The sequence below is a fragment of the Clarias gariepinus genome, chromosome 13 (assembly GCF_024256425.1).
Source record: "Clarias gariepinus isolate MV-2021 ecotype Netherlands chromosome 13, CGAR_prim_01v2, whole genome shotgun sequence".
Lineage (NCBI taxonomy): Eukaryota > Metazoa > Chordata > Actinopteri > Siluriformes > Clariidae > Clarias > Clarias gariepinus.
Window position 1 is genome coordinate 7,013,181 of NC_071112.1, and position 16,792 is coordinate 7,029,972.

General features: G+C 36.8%; 1 pseudogene; it reads left to right on the forward strand.

Annotated features, from left to right (window-relative positions):
• The first annotated feature begins 3,110 nt into the window (after positions 1-3,110).
• LOC128535734 (up-regulator of cell proliferation-like) lies at positions 3,111-14,549 on the forward strand (annotated as a pseudogene).
• Positions 14,550-16,792: the final 2,243 nt, after the last annotated feature.

The following is a 16,792-nucleotide window of genomic DNA, read 5'->3' on the forward strand; positions in this document are numbered from 1 at the left end:
GTCAATGCCTTAAACCTATGCCAAAAAGTGGTTAATAACCTTCTGTGTGCCATTATATTGAGTGACATCACGTTCAGAGACACGTTCAGTGACATCACATGGTTGGTGGTGATGGCGCACGTTGCTTGGGCCTGCTCATAGTTGAAATAACATTAACTGGTTTTTGGGAAAAGAAAAGGGTGAGGCAGAGACATGAACATAATATGTAACATAGCTATGACTTGCTGAATAAATGTTATGACAGGACATTTTTGCTAACTTTCGATTTAATTTGCCATTCCAGTTTTTCCTGAGTGGTTTCATTCTGCAAACAATTCAACTGACATAAGAACATTTCTGTAACTGACAAGGGTGTAGATTTGTTTTTAGAAAGATAAGGGCAAGTCAATGGGCTTTTTAGATTTAACCACTGGTTTGTTGATTTGGCTTGAGAAAGGTGACACTCCTCCCAAGCTTTAGTGTGCAGGTTTGGTCATTATTATTTTTTAGCAGACTGAATCAGGTTCTGTTGTAAGAATATACTTATATAGTCCCCATTCTCCTGTTTTGTACTCTAAAATGTCATTGATTAAAAAAGAAACTTCATACTTCCTACTTTATTTTTGCAAGTCTAAAGCAGAAAATTCAAATAATTTGCACATTGAAGTGTTTCTCACAGGTGTGAAATACTGTATACACAGTAGTTTACCTTTAAGCAATTAACAGATAATGTGTGCAGCTTGCTAAGATTTTGGCAAGGATCTTGCAGCCTACCATGCCTCCTGTCTAGACTATAGTGACCCTACTAGTGGAATGTATGTACCACTTTAGTTCAAATGACCAGAAATTAAACCATGTATGCATACGGGTACAGTTGTTATAAAAAAAAATAATAAAAAAGATAAACACTTCAAAATACAGCACTGATGCCCACTTTCCGTAACTCTTAGCTACATTAAATGCATTCACTTTTAGTCCATGATTGTTGTAAACTTTATCATTCCATTTCCTGCACTTGATTATTATAACAACTTATAATCCTCTGGTTGTATAAGTGTCCACATCCAAAAACAACACTATAGGAACGTTGAGAAACATTGTTAAAGCGCCCTTTTCTTTTAAAACAAGAAAAGTCTTGTGTGTGAATCTTGTGTATGAATATTTTTGTGCTTTCCACCTAGCAAAGATTTTCAATGGGATTTATTTAACTGATCTGATAAGGCCAAACAATGGTGTACATACTAGAGTTCCTGAGAGTTTAAGCAACAAGATTGTGATTTACTGCTGCTTCTCAAGTTCCTGGCCCAATGGTAAGGACCATACACTGTCAACGAATGAGTAGGTGAAATATTGCCAGTTAACTATTGCCAACAATGTCCAGGTAATAAGAAAAGTGCTTTAAAGTTTCAGTTCTTGCCACTGTCATTTTGCCTCACTACCCTGCAAACATTATCTGGCTTTTAAAAGACACCAAAACATTAGGCTGGTGAGTAGTTTTGTATGTAAGACACATGCGCTGTCTCTCTCTGCTGCTTCTGCAGACTCAGACAGCCCAGGAATTCATCTGCTGCCAAGCTGCCAGCCTAAAAGCTACCTTTGCCTCTCACCAACTGTCACTCCAGCCTCCTCGCCTTCAGGTTTCTACCCACAGCACCCACCGCTCTCTTGCCTCATGCTGCCACAGCCAATAACAGCTACTCTGCATCCTCTGCACACCTCACTTGATCACACAAAATCCTCAATTTCCCTCCTCTTCACTGATCCCCACTTTTAATTTATTCAAAAATTTTTAAGGTTGTGAAAAGTTCTAAAAGATTAATTCAATATACAGTATTTGTTAAAACCCATGAATTAAAGACAAAAGTCTACATTTTAATCACATAACGATTGCTTAAATGGAGGTATACAGAGAAAAAACTGAAAAAAAAAAACAACAAAAAATCCAACTGTCTGTTTTAGACTACATTTTATAATCTAAATCAACCTTAAAGTTGATGGAAAACTTTTGATTCAATCTGCCATGAAGGTATTTCCTGAGTCCTTTCATTCTGTGAACAATTCAACTGACTACTCCTTAATTTTTCATAACAATAATTCTGTAAGTAACATGGGTGTAAATTTGTTTTTAAAAACATGAGGGCAAGGCATAGTAATTAATCAAATTAGAAACCATTTACCATAACAGTAAGCTGCATTAAATACCTTGTCACTCTTGGACTACGATTGTTGTAACCATTATCTGTTTCAAATAAAGGATTTTATGCAATTGATAAATAGCATGGGAATGTTAAATTGAATTAAATTAACTTAACTTCAATTGAACCTAATTTTGATGAACATAAGAAGTCAACCAACTTAAATTCAAATATACATTGTCTGATCAAACGAAAATTAACGCGCTCTAATATTTCCTTGAACCAAGGAAATTCTCGGAGATTCTTGGTTTAAGGAATTCTTGGTCCAAGAAAAAACTATTCTTTGATTGCTTTCTCTGTGTCATCATTTTGATGAGCTTAAGGTCACTTTTTTCCATCCAGAGTGGCATTAATTTCTTTCCAATATCTTGTATTGATTATGGGGAAGTCAGACCATTTGCTGTTCTAATGAAATGTGACATACAACAGATTCCAGGGAGCCATGCCCCAAGTTGGCAGCACAATGGGAACCTAATACTCATTAGTGTTAATGTTTTTAAATTATGCCTGATTTGTGTATATATCCCACATTTTACTCCTTGAAATGTGCTTTGTCAAAATATACATTGTTAAAAGCATTTTATAAATATATATATATATATATATATTTTAAATGGCAACCTGTTGAAATCAAATTACATTTTATCATATCATGTACATGTAATATTTCTTAAAAATATTATGGATTATATAATATGTATTCGCTGTGGTTTAAATAATTATAAGTAGTTTTAAGTACAGTAGTTTAAATACTTATTTATTCATTACGATGTGTCCTTGCAAATTTCCCAAAGTAACATGACCAGATCTTACCCATGGCTTTAGTTTTTACTTGCAAAACCTGCTCTTCACATTTGCAGATTAAACAAATTGATGCCACCTCAGGGTGTAGAACAGTCTACTGAGTATAAATACTGACCACAACAGCAGTACCAACAGAACTGACACCAACATCTGCATGAGAGCTCATCCTTTAATTGATTAAATCTGGTAAGCAATGATACAATTTTGTATTTATTTTACTAACATGACACAATGCTAGTTTTACTAAATTTTTAAATAATATATGTGTGAATTTTTATTAATTCACAGGACAGATCATGAGATTTATAAAATTTCCCTTTGGAAATAATAAAGTACTCTTTCTATAAAACAGAAAGCCATTGGCCAAATACCTTTTATGACAGTCAGTATCATAATCTGACTGGCATATTTTATGACAGTGATGACTCCAGTGCAAATGTACGCTCTTCTAGAAATCTAGCAATTTGGGTCATTGTAAGAGACAGTGTATTAAAAAGGAACTATTTGTCTTTTAAAAATGTAACTGCAATAGTCTTATAAATAAAAAGTGTCTCATATGACCTTGTAATGCAGTTGCATTTAGTCATATCTGATGAATTGTTTTACTAGCCTGGGTGAGTGCAGGGAGTTGAGGAAACAAAAGGTTTCAAGTCTTCTGATGGTGGCTTAGATGCTCCTGGAAGAGCTTCCACAATACTTTGCTTTTTACAGAAGATGTAAGCCAGGAATCCAGTGGGACCTCCCACTGTGTAGTTTCTCCTTGTGCCACTGGGGCAGCTCTTGCCCCTCGGGGCATGATCCTTCAAGACAAATGAAGGTATGATGTTGTGTCTGGCACCAGGGCATTGGAAGTGGATCATTTGCATGCTGTAGGTTGCGGGGTGGGGCCTACATGTATCATGGTTCGTTTGTCCTGAACATTCCATAGATGTTCAGTCAGATTGAGATCTGCAACTTTTTAACTTTGAACTTTAAACTGCTTGCCTGCTAAGATTTATGCATTAAGTGTGCTGATACGATTCTATCGTGGTAAGAATGAACTTATGATCATTCACCAGTAAACTGGCACAGAATTGATAATCAATATTAATCAGTTTACCTTGAATTGTATTTGTGTTGTGGCTGATCAGTGTTGTGGCTAAAGAAATCAGCAGAGAAAAAGGAACCCTCTCAACTCAAAATAAACATTGTTAGTTCTTTTGCAGTTAAATGTAATATACTAAAGGAACAAATAATAGTAAAAGGGCAATCAATAAAATAAGTTTATGATTTTAAGTTTATTTATTTATTTAATACCCAAGTTAAAAAAAAGTAGAAAAAAAAGTATGCTAAGTATATTTAATCCTAGCATGCCAAAGCACACTTAAATATACTTGCAGCAGACTAATGTTTAGTATACTTGAAGTTTGCTTTTTTGGAACAACTAATTTTGAAAAAAATAAATACACTTAAAGTGTATTTAAGTTGTAATTAAATTGTACAAAAGCACAATTTGAAGTGTATTAAGTATACTTTTGTGTGCTAAAGTGGAACAACTTTAAGTATACTTACTACACTTAAAGTATATGGCTGTGTTTGTACCAACATACATACCTGACAGTAATTAATGAAATATAAGCATATATTTGATGTATTATAAGTATATTACAGCTACGTATTTTTACTGTTACAAATACATGATTAATATACTATGAGTATATTGTTATTGCAGCAGTAGCATGCTCTTATACTTCTGTTCAATTACAAATACTAAAAAAAAGTACCTTGTGGTTAATACAAATATACTTAATTGTATCATACAGTACACCTTCTATACTACAGTATTGCAAATGTGTTACCAGTACAATAAAGTGGTTTAGGATAATTTACAAATGCTAAATGAATTGTCTACACTATAACATGTTTTTTAAAAGCTTTACATCAATGATTATGGGGGAGATTTTATTCATGAGTTTAACAGGTTTAATTTGCACAAGGTTACAAAACTGCACTACTATAGTTTAGTTGTGTTTAACAAAACGTGTTCACAAACACACGACCTAAAATTTAAACTGTTGTGTGAACACAGACAGACATTAGTATTAGAGTATACAGGTACACTATTAGTTTAAACCTGGTGTGTTGATTCTAGCTGTTACACAGAGACTGAAAATAGGCTGAGAGCTACGGAGCCATTATACCACAAGCAAAGTACATAAGATTTAGCAACAACACATTAGACAATACATTCCATAGCTTAAAGTATGTACTGTACTACACTAAAAAAAATTGCACTTTGGTTGAACATGATTCAATGGTGGACAGTGGTTCCACATGATTACACCATAATATCTTAACAACATTGGATAATGTTAAAACAACCTTACAACATTTGTGTTCATTTAACATGAACAGCTAACTTTGATTAAACATTATTTAAATTTTTCTATTTAACTTAATTTTTTTTGTTGAAATTCAACTATTCATGCTATACAAAATTTATTCCTTAATGGTAATCCTATATGTTTACATCGATTTCAATAAATCCCATTCAGTCATGTTACTACAACTAGATGCTATACAATAATGATTATTTTCCCATGCTTTAGTGACCCTTAAAGTCAACTCCAGAGGCAGTAAATATGTAATACATCCTTTTTATTAGGGATCAACTTATAACAGGTGCCATACTTTTATAAAACACTAACAATCTAATTCACAGACACAAAAAAATGAAATGTTGGGTTTAATTAATTTTTTCCCTTGGTAACAAGTTCCACATAAATGACTTCAGTAAACTCAACTAACATTTGTAAGGGTCTTTATTCACAACAACATTAATGTCACAAGTATTTTAATAACAATTGGCACTGTTTGAAATGCAGCACAGAAATCAAGAAATTGAGAATATTATGGTCCAACAATACAAAAGACATACTGAACACACTATACAACCTATTCTAATATTTTTTAGTTTTTCTTTTCCAACTATTCAACTTTACTGTCAAATTTGACACATTTAAAGAGGGGGGAAAATTGTGTTTAACAAAAAAAACAAAAAAAAAAAACATTAAGGTTGGTTATCTTCAACTTTTCTTTCAAAAGTATTCTGGACATGTTTTACATAAATAAAAACATGTGACCCACAAAAATAAAAATAAAATAAAGGGTCTTACTGTATGAAAAACATAATTTAAAAGGAAAATGCACAACCTTGTCCTTAAGGTCAATAATACCAACTAAACATTAGTTAATTTACAAAATTAACATAAAATTAACATAATTTTACAGCCCCCCCCCCCCAAGTTTCTGCAAAGCCTAAATATATTGCATTCAAAACAAAACATCCAAACATTATAAATAAGTGCAAAAAAAAGGCATTCACGTGGAACTCAACAAACTCAAATGCTCGATGTTGGTTTACTTTAAAGTTTGTTTTTAAGCATCTGTACCTTTGGTGAAAGTCTGGTAGCATTCAGCTGGAGGAAGATCTTCTGCAGTACCTTAAAGAATATTTTCAGTTCCTGAGGTTCATTGCATATATTACACCCATTAAGAGCGCATATGCAGTAGCAATGTCTCCCAAGTCGTGAAGCACTTCAACAGCTGGAGGGGTCGTGGCATCACCTTCCTCAACATTGATGCTGCAGATGCCAAATACAACATGTTCAAGATCCCTCTCTGCAGCACGGCCATCTGTATCCTATTGTTACACAAAAAAACGAAACAAAAATGAAATCACTAGACTAATACAGAATTCCAAAGAGCCTGTTTGCATATTCCCTGTAAATGTTGTTTAGTATTTGATCACTAACCTTTGGTCCACACTGATTTCTCACAAACTTTAAAATACTTTCCTAAGTACACGTGTGATCTAATGCCATCTAATAGCAGCTATAACTTGTAATTTTTAAAGCCTAAATGGATATTGTGATATTCTGAAAAGCCCAACGATACCGTTACTTCTGCAGTATCATTAGCATTACCTACCAGATATTTGTTGTAGAGACTGTCAGGATCTTCATGAAGGTAGACACAAAGATCAATTTCAAGTTAGCACTGCAGAAATTCAGTTTAATTTAGCAGGATTTAAGTGTGTGTGTGTGTGTGTGTGTGAGAGAGAATATTAGAACAATCGAGATTCAAACACTACTTTGAAAAAAGATATCTGTATAATTACTGATGTACCAACCAACCCTTTTATCAAGCATCTTATTACAATGTTGTTTTGTTCAAACCACAGATCTTCTTCTTTGTCTTTTGGCTGTTCCCTTTCAGGGGTCGCCACAGCGAATCATTTGCCTCCATCTAACCCTATCCTCTGCATCCTCTTCTCTCACACCAACTAACTTCATGTCCTCTCTCACTGCATCCATAAATCTCCTCTTTGGTCTTCCTCTAGACCTCCTGCCTGGCAGTTCCAACCTCAGCATCCTTCTACCGATATATTCACAATCTCTCCTCTGAACATGTCCAAACCACCTCAATCTGGCCTCTCTGACTTTATCTCCAAAACATCTAACGTGGGTTGTCCCTCTGATAAACTCATTCTTAATCCTATCCATCCTTGTCACTTCCAAAGAGAACCTCAACATCTTTAGCTCTGCTGCCTCCAACTCAATTCTTCAGCGCCATTGTCTCTAAGCCGTAGAGCATTGCTGGTCTTACCACTGTCCTGTACACCTTTCCTTTTATTCTCGCTGATACTCTTTTATCGCACAACACACCTGACACTTTTCTCCACCCATTCCAACCTGCCTGTACCCGCCTCTTCACCTCCTTTGAACACTCTCCGTTGCTCTGGACCATTGACCCTAAGTACTTAAAATCCTGCACCTTCTTTACCTCTGCTCCCTGTAGCCTCACCGTTTCTCTTAAATCCCTCTCATTTACACACATGTATTCCGTCTTGCTGCGGCTAACCTTCATTCCTCTGCTTTCCAGAGCATACCTCCACCTCTTCAAATTTTCCTCCACCTGTTCCCTGCTCTCGCTACAGAGCACAATGTCATCTGCAAACATTATAGTCCATCATCCTGTCCATCACCAGAGCAAACAAAAAGGGGCTTAGAGCCGATCCTTGATGCAGACCCACCTCCACCTTGAACTCTTCTGTCACACCTACAGCACATCTCACCACTGTCTTACAGCTCTCATACATGTCCTGCACCACTCTAACATACTTATTTGCCACTCCAGACCTTCTCATACAATACCACAGCTCCTCTCTTGGCACCCTGTCATACACTTTCTCTAAATCTAAAAAGACACAATGCAACTTTCTGTTACCTTCTCTGTACTTCTCCGCCAGCATCCTCAAAGCAAATACTGCATCTGAATTACTCTTTCTAGGCATAAAACCATATTGCTGCTTACAAATGCTCACCGCTGCCCTTAACCTAGCTTCCACTACTCTTTCCCACAGCTTCATTGTCTGGCTCATTAGCTTTATACTTCTATAATTGCCACAGCTTTGCACATCTCCCTTGTTCTTAAAAATTGGCACCAATACACTTCTCCTCCATTCCTCTGGGATCCTCTCACTCTCCAAGATTTTGTTAAACAAACTTGTCAGAAACTCTACTGCCACCTCTCCTAAGCACTTCTATACCTCGACAGGTATGCCATCAGGACCAACAGCCTTTCCACTCTTCATCCTCTTCAACGCCCTTCTCACCTCACTTCTACTAATATTTGCTACTTCCTGTTCCACAACAGTCACCTCTTCTACTCTTTGTTCTCTTTCGTTTTCCTCATTCATCAACTCCTTAAAGTACTCCTTCCATCTAACCATCACCCTCCTGGCATCTGTCAGTACATTTCCATCTCTATCTTTAATCACTCTAACCTGCTGCACATCCTTCCCATCTCTATCTCTCTGCCTTGCCAACCTGTACAGATCCACCTCTCCCTCCTTACTGTCTAGCCTATCGTACAAGTCCTCATATGCTCTTTGTTTGGCCTTTGCCACCTCTACCTTCACCTTACTCTGCATCTCCCTGTACTCCTGTCTACTCTCTTCAGTCCTCTCAGTGTCCCCCTTCTTCTTAGCTAGCCTCTTTCCCTGTATACACTCCTGGACTTCCTCATTCCACCACTAAGTCTCCCTGTCCACTTTCCCCTTACCTGATGATACACCAAGTACCCTCCTACCTGTCTCCCTGATCACATTAGCTGTAGTTGTCCAGTCAACTGAAAGCCCCTCCTGACCACCCTTAGCCTGTCTCAACTCCTCCCTAAAAACTTCACAACATTCTTTCTTTCTCAGCTTCCACCACTTTGTCCTCTTCTCTGCCTTTGTCCTCTTCACCTTTCTCACCACCAGGGTTATTTTACACACCACCATTCTGTGTTGTCTGGCTATACTCTCCCCTACCAACACTTTGCAGTCACTGATCTCTTTCAGATTACAACGTCGACACAAGATGTAGTCGACCTGAGTGCTTCTGCCTCCACTCTTATATGTCACCCTATGTTCCTGCCTCTTCTGGAAGAAAGTATTTACCACTGCCATTTCCATCCTCTTTGCAAAGTCCACCACCATCTGTCCTTCTACATTCCTGTCCTGAAGACCAAACCTGCCCATCACATTTTCATCACCTCTGTTCCCTTCCCCAACGTGTCCATTAAAGTCTGCACCAATCACCACTCTCTCACCTCTGGGGATGCTCTGCATCACTTCATCTAACTCACTCCAGAATTTCTCCTTCTCTTTTAACTCACATCCTCCCTGTAGGGCATAACCACTAACAACATTGAACATTATCCCTTCAATTTCCAGCTTCAGACTTATCACCCTATCTGATACTGTCTTCACCTCTAGAACATTCCTTACGAACTCCTCTTTCAGAATAACTCCTACTCCATTTCTTTTCCTATCCACACCATGGTAAAACAATTTGAACTCTGATCCTAAGCTTCTAGCCTTGCTTCCCTTCCACCTGGTCTCCTGGACACGCAGTATATCCACCTTCCTTCTCTGCATCATATCAACTAACTCTCTTCCCTTTACTATCATGGTCCCAACATTCAAAGTCCCTACTATCACTCCTAAACCCTTGCCTTCTCTCTTTTCTATCTGCTTTCGAACACGCCTTCCTCCTCTCCTTCTTCGACCAACAGTAGCCCAATTTCCACCAGCACCCTGTAGGTCAACAGCACCAGTGCACCATATATATATATATATATATATATATATATATATATATATATATATATATATATATATATATATACTCAGCAAAAAAAGAAACGTCCCTTTTTCAGGACTGTGTATTTCAACAATAATGTTGTAAAAATTCAAATAACTTTACAGATCTTTATTGTAAAGGGTTTAAACAATGTTTTCCATGCATGTTCAATTAACCATAATCAATTAATTACCATGCACCTGTGGAATGGTCGTTAAGACCTGAAGAGCTTACAGAAAGTAGGCATTTAAGGTCACAGTTTAAAAAAGCAGGACACTTAAGAGACTTGTCAACCGACTGTGAAAAACACCCAAAGAAAGATGCCCAGGGTCCCTGCTCATCTGCGTGAACGTGCATTAGGCATGCTGCAGGGAGGCATGAGGACCGCTGATGTGGCTAGGGCAATAAATAGCCATGTCCGCACTGTGAGACGCTTAAGACGGCGCTACAGGGAGACAGGAAGGACAGCTGATCATCCTCGCACTGGAAGACCACGTGTAACAACACCTGCACAGGATCGGTACATCCGAATATCACACCTGCGTGACAGGTACAGGATGGCCACAACAACTGCCCGAGTCACACCAGAATCACATAATCCCTCCATTAGTGCTGCAGTACTGCAGTACTTCAAGCAGCTGGTGGCCACACCAGATACTGACTGGATTTTGAGCCTTCCTTCATTCAGGGACACATTGTGAAACATTTTTAGTTTAGTTTTAGTATATATATATATACTGTATGCTCTTCTGTTTCATTAGCGGTTCATGACAGCTGGTGTCTCGCTACTGCCCTCTGCTGTATGTATGTAATGTTGACTTAACATGAATGGTTTGTGATTAGACAACAAACTGCCTTGTTAATTTTTTTGATTGTAGGTAATATTACAAATTACCTAACAAAACACAAAATTTACCTTATGCCGATGAAAATAAAATAATAACGATATGAACTAAGACAGATTTCACGTGCAAAAGGGAGTCTAAAAGCACGCACGAGAGAGTAGTGCACTAAATATAAGTACATATGAATAAGTACATTTAAATTTAACTGATAATATACTGAGACTACCGTATATTCAAAATTTAATTCTATAATGTTTACTTCCTGTACATTTGTACAATGATTATTTATAGCATTTTTTTTTTAATATACCAAAAATATTTAAAAAACAAAGTAGAAATAAGTATACTTTGGAAATTAGACCAACCTTTCACCTAAAGTATGTTTTCCAGTAATATATTTTTGGAAAGTGTACTATAATACAAATATTTTAAAGTATATTTCAAGTTTAATTCCAAAATTTGGTAATAGCATGATGTTGGTATACTTCTTATATATTAACTGATGGTACAACTTTTTGCTAGTATATTTGCAATGTACTATTGAGGATTTCAATATATTTGTAATACGCTAAAGTGTATTTTTTTTCACTGGAATATTTTTTGTAATGTCAAAATTCCAAAATATGATTGAACAATTTAAATATATAAATAAAGATATTTGAATATAGCTTTGTAAATATTGTGACTGCATATATTGAGATAATGTTTAGATAGCCAGATGATAGGCCGTGCATTGCTGTATGTGAAAGTGTTAACAATGATGACGCAATAGTTCTAGTTAAATTCTAAATATTTAACCACACATTCTTTAGATTTTGCACTAAAAAATGTTTGAATTAACAGACTTAATTGTGTTTTTTATTTTTGACTCACACAATTTTTTTATTTTATTTGTATGGGCAGCTTGAAAAAACAACTTAATGCTGAAGAAAGATGGCTTCCAAGCAAGATGGCACTAAAAGTAGGAACTATCTCCATTTTTGTCATTGTATGAATATCTGAATAAACGTATATATATATATATATATATATTAACTAGTGCAAGTCGAAAAATCATATCCTCTTTCTGAAAACAACTCAATGCAAATTTTTTCATGCATAATTTTAATTATTTATATAAATAGTGTTCAAAGAAAAACGTGTCTTTTATTTTCAGATGTACTTCTTTCATTTTTGAAAACACTGGGACTTGAAACGTACTACCCAAACAAGCTGACTCTGAGGTCTTTACTAGAAATCAACAGTGCCACTCTGGCTGGTGAAGAAATTGACTCACTGCAAGCAATACCATGGGCCTTTCTAAGAAAGTTACTGATGGTTAATTCGAAATCCAGATCTTTATTATCTGCACTTTGTGAAAAGGATGATGGAGATGACTTGTTTAGTGAAGAGGACAGTGATGGTAGCTTTAACCTTCTAGATCTTCACACTGCCCTCTTTTTATGTGCAGATAGTTTTCTCCAGCAGGAAATGGCACTGAAAATGTCAATGTGCCAGTTTGCAGTACCATTTGTGTTACCTCAAGGAATACATAATAAGTGCACTCTTATATCATGGGCACTTCGAAGTATCATGAAAGAATGGCGTCCACATTCAATGTCAGAATCTAAAGGGTTTCTTGAAGACAGTGTTGTTAATGCAGACATTCCCTTGATATCATTTGTGAGGCTAAGCAACTGCAGCTTGTCCAAGTCCCAGGTTTTAAACCAAGTGCTCAACAATTCAGAGCAGCATCATGACTTCTTTTCTCATCGGGAACTGATTGGAGGATCTGGTCCCAAGATAATTGCTAACGGTCTGGTTGAAATATGCTGGAGTCTCCCATCTGGGAATAAAAGCATTGATGTCTTTCCTGAAGCAGTAGCTGTTGCTAATTTAAGAGGAGATGTTGGCACTTCTGAAACCCAATTCAGTTTCCTTACTCAGGTGTCAACAGCTGTCTTTGTGTTTCTGGACAGTGTCGAAGTAAATGAGCAAAGGCTATTTGCCTCTTTACAAGAAATTAAGTCCAAGTTATTTCTTGTGATCAACCCTCAAAGAAATATAAATCAGAATGTGAAGTCATCGATTGAAACAGCAATTGATACTCTACAACTAGAAAGAGACCACATCATTAAGAAAAGCCAAAAGGTAAATTTGGCTACTTTTGCAAAGACAATCAATTCCACCATTAAGAGTGTTATACTGAATAAAAGTCACGAATCATATAGTATCAGTTCTATGAAGGACATTGCTCAGGTTGTAGGTCTAGATATTGATGAAATTCAGAGAAAAGCCTGTGTAGTGGCAGAAGCAGCTGCAGACCAAGTTGTAAAAACTATTGGAGTTCGTCAAATAACAGACTATAAAAAGACACAGCTGCCTCTACAAGGTGAAAATTGGAAAAAACTGGCTAAAATAGAAAAAGAGCAATGTAGGTTAAGAAATTCAGGAAAACAAAGCTTAGAAGAGTATAAGATTCAACTTCAAAAAGAAAAAGATGACATCTGGAACAAACAAAGCCAGTACAAAATGACAAAAACAATGGAGCTTTACATAGATTCTTTGTTGAGTGTTGATGACACTGGACGAGCTTTCTTCCCGAAATGGCTGGGACTAAAGATGGACATGCGATCACGAAAAAACATGTCAAGCCTTCGCCGCAGATACAAGGAATATGAACAAAAGAAAGACAAAGATGGTATAGCTCGATTAGACCAGGAGTTGCTCGATTGCTCTCTTGGAATAGAGCACTACATGAGAGAAATGGGACAAATCTATGAATCTGCTTCATTTGGATCAAACAAAACATCTGATAAAATTAACAGTCTCCCTAATTTGGCTGCCAAAATGCTTCTTTCTGGGTATCCACTTGAACTACTAGATGGAGATGCATCAAATATCCCAGAGAAATGGGTGAGCGATGTTCTCATGGAGCTTCACAGGATGGTTGGGCAGAAGAGCCGTTTGCTGGTTGTGACTGTGTTAGGGGTCCAGAGTACTGGTAAATCAACACTGCTCAACACTATGTTTGGAGTTCAGTTTGCAGTGGGCAGTGGACGATGCACACGTGGAGCATTCATGATTTTCCTACCAGTGGGCAACGACTTGAAGGAGGAGTTACTCTGTGACTTTGTCCTTCTGATTGATACAGAGGGTTTGAAATCACCAGCACTGGCACAACTGGAAGACAGTTATGAGCATGACAATGAATTGGCCACATTTGTCATTGGTCTTAGTGATGTAACCATCATCAACATAGCAATGGAGAATTCCACAGAGATGAAGGACATCTTGCAGATAGCAGTACATGCATTTCTGCGGATGAAGGGAATTGGTAAAAGAACAGTTTGTCATTTTGTTCACCAAAATGTTGCTGGTGTATCTGCATATGACAAAAACCTGAATGAGCGAAAACAACTCCTTGACCAATTAAATGAGATGACGGTAATTGCAGCTGAGATGGAAAATAAGCCAAAAATAAAAGAATTCACTGATGTTTTGGATTATGATGTGAAAAAGAATAACTGGTATATCCCAGGCCTATGGCATGGCACACCACCCATGGCACCAGTTAATACAGGCTACAGTGTGGCTGTACTTGAGTTTAAGAAAACCTTATTGCGAATCCTTAAAACACGAAAAGATGAACAACCCTCTCAGATTCCAGAGTTCCTGAAGTGGATAAGTAGCTTGTGGAGTGCGGTGAAGTATGAGAACTTCATCTTTAGTTTCAGAAACAGTCTGGTGGCCCAGGCCTATGACAACCTTTGCAAAGAATATACAGGATGGGAGTGGTCTTTTAGGAGACATATTCAATATTGGGTTACAGATAAAATAGTTCAAATATCTAACACTGAAAAACAAGGCAGTAATGAGGTTCTCGAGTCACTTAAACAGAAAGCACAAAAAGAGATTGCCTCTCAGAAAAAGATTATTGATGAAAAGCTAAATAACTACTACAAAAAAAAAGACAGAAATATATGCTTTGTTGAAAAGTACAAAGTTGATTTTTCTTGCAGCATCAAAGGTCTAGAGAATGAAATGAAAGATGAAGTAAAAAAAAGATTAGAAGCTGCTTTTCAGATGAAAATTAATCAGAAGAAATTAGAAGAGATTGAAACAAAGCAAAAATCAATAATTGAAAGCCAAGTCCTTCAACTCCTGCAAAATTACAAACATCGTACAGATGAAGTGTCTGACAAGGAACTCACTGCTGATTTCGAAAGCATGTGGAAAAGAGAAGTTGTAAAGAACAGTAGTGTAGAAGAAAAGGATGTTCCTGCTGATGTTTTGAAGCAACTGCGAGCAAGTTTTGTTAATCGTAATGTCATGGAGGATTTGCATAAAGTTCGAGATCTGACACAGTATGGCCGAGAAGGATTCCAGGTAAAGGAAAAACATATAAAATGGGACAAGAAAATACAAAGTTTCTTTACACAAGGTAGTGCAAAGAAAGATCTAGAGCTTGTTGCAAATAACATAATTGTATGCTGTATTAAAATTATTCAACAATTTGCGCAGGAAAAAACTGACTACCAAAATATTTTTACAAAAGACGTGCTGGAGGAAATTGATGAACAGCTACAAAAAGAAGGTTCAAAAATCAATACAAAATTTGATCTGGATCTAAAATTGCACATTTGTGGCATTGCCTCTCGGAAATTTCTTGAGATGCACAGAAAATTCCTCAGTGACAAAGATCCCTTTAAACATGTTGAGAAACTGAAGATGAAGTATCTGTCTGATTTCATTGACTTGTACAGAGAGAAGGACCAGTGCCAAAGAAAAGCACAAGACTTCACTCAGCTCTGTCTCAAGCCAGTAGTCAATAATTACATCAACCAGTCTATTGGACCTGACATTGTTGATGCTGTTCTGCTAAATAACCCGACTGCGTATAGTTCTCGAGTGCTTTTTCAGTACACAATTTTGAAGGAGCTGCTGGAAAAATCTAATTTCAATGATTTTGAAAAGTACATTTTGCAATACAATGTTTATGTCCAGGATTGGATATACAATCATATTGTTCAATGCCTTTCCAAAGACAAATCGCTACAAAGTTTTAAAATGAAAAAGCTGGAGATCATAATGAATACAATCATGAAAGCAGTGGAAGACTCTAAGGTTGACAATGGCACTCCTTTGCCCAACAATGCAGCAGGTTCAAAAAGGTTAATCCAGAACTTTTGCCAATCCATGAGTCGTATCATCCCAATTTCCATGAACACAGTGGAAGGGGTCCTCTTTCAGAATACAAGCTGTTGTGCTCCCTTCACCAAAAGTCTCTATGAATGTATAAATGACATGAAACGACAGCTAACAGAAGAGATTTTCATGTCGACTGATATCAAAGAGACACTGAGCAATGTTTATGTGAAGCCTCAAAATGAGCTCTTTAAAAGGATCTTTGGATGTGGAAGAAAATGTCCCTTTTGCAAAACACCATGTGAGGCAGGAGGAAAGAGTCATACAGTACATCATGTAAGTTTACATAGGCCAAAGGGCCTTGGTGGTTTCTTACATGCTGGGAAAAATACTCTCTGTGAAGAGATTTGTACATCTAGTATTTATTCAAAAGGAACATTTCGAAGTTATGAAACCAATTTCCAACCTCACCCATTCAATGATTACAAGAAGTACTACCCAGACTGGGAGATTGCACCTGACAAGTCTGCAAGAGCCTCAGATTACTGGAAGTATGTGCTGGTGACATTTAATGCTAAATTTGCTGAAAGGTTTAAAGCAGAACCAGCTGTGTATCCAGATGAATGGAACAAAATCACTGAAGCACAGGCTCTACTTAGCCTGAAACAAAACT